General features: G+C 42.2%; 1 non-coding gene across 1 annotated transcript; it reads right to left on the bottom strand.

Moving 5' to 3' along the window:
- Positions 1 to 1,331: 1,331 nt before the first annotated feature.
- TRNAE-CUC lies at positions 1,332 to 1,404 on the bottom strand. Its single transcript has one exon. It is a non-coding gene; the product is annotated as a tRNA-Glu (tRNA).
- Positions 1,405 to 2,458: the final 1,054 nt, after the last annotated feature.

The raw sequence follows: 2,458 nt of genomic DNA on the forward strand, positions 1-2,458 counted from the left end.
TACGTTCTAGAGAAGAAGGGAGAAAAAGGGAATGTTGCTGGCAGCAAGAAGAATGGTGATCTGAGAAGGAGAAGATCTGAGAGGTCAGAATGAGCAGAAACTAAAAGGGAAACCTGGGAGGAAGACGTAAGACTGGAGAAGGAAGTCCTGTGAATATTCTTCAAGGCTTTGAACCTTGTCCTTAGAGATATGGGGGGTCATCGAATGATGTTAGTCAGGGAAATAAGATGATTAATTTACACCTGGTTTACAGAAATCATTCTGTTCAAATCCCTTTTTCATACATGGTATGAACTTAAACCTCAGGTTTGCAGGGGCCAAATGATAGCAGAGTCTCAATTTTATACCCAGTTAATTGGATTTTACATAGTACATTTCCTACTGCTTCTTAATTTCAAAGGAATGTGCTTTAATCCCAGAAAATCTTATTGAAAAATATCCTTTGATGTGTATAAAAGGGGTTTTCATATCTTATCATATAAAAAGTAGTTCAAAAGAACTGTTTGCATAAAACACTTTCTCCTTTAAGAGCAGAATATTTTCAGCCAACAATTTATCTAAATGTTTCCCTGCTGTTTTCAAACATCAAAACTTCAATTGACTTTTTAAAAAAATACTTATTTTATTTATTTATCCACTTGGCTGTGCCGAGTCTTAGTTGTGGCACGTGGGGTCTTCCATCCTCGTTTCAGCATGTCAGGTCTTGTGGTTGCAGCATGAGAGATCTTTAGCTGTGGCATATGAACCCCCAGTTGCGGCATGTGGGATCTAGTTCCCTGCCGCTGCTGCTAAGTTGCTTCAGTCGTGTCTGACTCGTTACAACCCCATAGACGGCAGCCCACCAGGCTCCACCGTCCCTGGGATTCTCCAGGCAAGAACACTGGAGTGGGTTGCCATTTCCTTCTCCAATGCATGAAAGTGAAAAGTGAAAGTGAAGTCGCTCAGTCGTGTCTGACTCCCAGTGACCCCATGGACTGCAGCCCACCAGGCCCCTCCAGCCGTGGGATTTTCCAGGCAAGAGTCCTGGAGTGGGGTGCCATTGCTTTCTAGTTCCCTGACCAGGGATCAAACTGGGCCCCCCTGAATTGGGAGTGTGGAATCCCAGCCACTGGACCACCAGGAAAGTCCCCAAGTGACTTTTAAAAATAAGGCATAATCCTTGATTTGCCTGAGATTTTTGCCCATTAAGGAATCCTGCCAATATTCTCTTAAGGGCGTCTTCAGTTCACTTTTACAATTCTTTTATTACACTCTTAATCTAGAACATATTCTTTTTTTTTTTTTTAAGTTTGTTTATTTATGTCCCACCACATACTTTACAGGATCCTTAGTTCCCCAACCAGGGATTGAACCCGGGTCCTTAGCAGTGAGAGTGCTGAGTCCTAACTACTGGACCACCAGGGAATTCCCTATTCTTACAGTCCAATGGTTTTCAAACTTTGGGGGTTTCAGAAACACACTGAGAACTTATTTAAAATAAAAATTCTTGACTTTACCCAAAGGGATTGATTCATGAGTCAGGTGTAGGCCTTGAAATATTTCAACAAGCTTCCACGTGATTCTAAGGCAGGTAGTCTGAGGTGTTCGCACTAAAAACTCCACCTTAGGAAAAGCCTTGAAGTGAAGTGAAGTGAAGTCGCTCAGTCGTGTCTGACTCTTTGCGACCCCGTGGACTGTAGCCCACCAGGCTTCCCCATCCATGGGATTCCCCAAGCAAGAATACTGGAGTGGGTTGCCATTTCCTTCTCCAGGGGATCTTCCCCACCCAGGGATCAAACCCAAGTCTCCCGCATTGCAGGCTTATGCTTTAACCTCTGCCACCAGGGAAGCCCCTTGATGGCTTTACTTACAAAAAAAAAAGTTTCCCCCTTTGAGATAAAAGTCAGTATTTCTAGCCGAAGGTAAGGAAAACAAAGGTCACAGCAGCCTGTGCTGTGGATGCACATCCTGGAATGGGCTCAGCACAGCAACTCTTTGCGATTCCATGGGCTGTAGCTTACCAGGCTTCTCCATCCATGGAATTTTTCAGGCAAGAGTACTGGAGTGGGTTCCTTCTACTCCCCCAAACCTGTGCTTTCCTTCTAACCCTCCCCATAGCTTTCAATTCCAGTGGGGTCCATAATTCTTCATTAAGATGCCCACTGGTCTATAGAATATTAGAAAAATATTAAGCCCATAACTATAAGAGTTTCTTAAATCCAGAGAATTACTATGTGATAGATACTGTTAATTAAGGCTAACTTTGGCCTTCAAGAGCCATCTTTTGTTTGATTTTTACAACATGTAGGAAAGCATACTTTTATACACAGTGTATCTGAATCTCTTTAATAATATGATTCTATTGCACATAATCTATCAAAAAGGATTTTATAACTCAAGAAGTTTAGCATATTAATAAAACAAAATAACAACACTATTTTAATCCAGAAGCCCCTGGTTCTAAACCAGTCTCCAATCA

This window comes from Oryx dammah, unplaced genomic scaffold (genome assembly GCF_014754425.2).
Source record: "Oryx dammah isolate SB20612 unplaced genomic scaffold, SCBI_Odam_1.1 HiC_scaffold_4, whole genome shotgun sequence".
NCBI classification, from domain to species: domain Eukaryota; kingdom Metazoa; phylum Chordata; class Mammalia; order Artiodactyla; family Bovidae; genus Oryx; species Oryx dammah.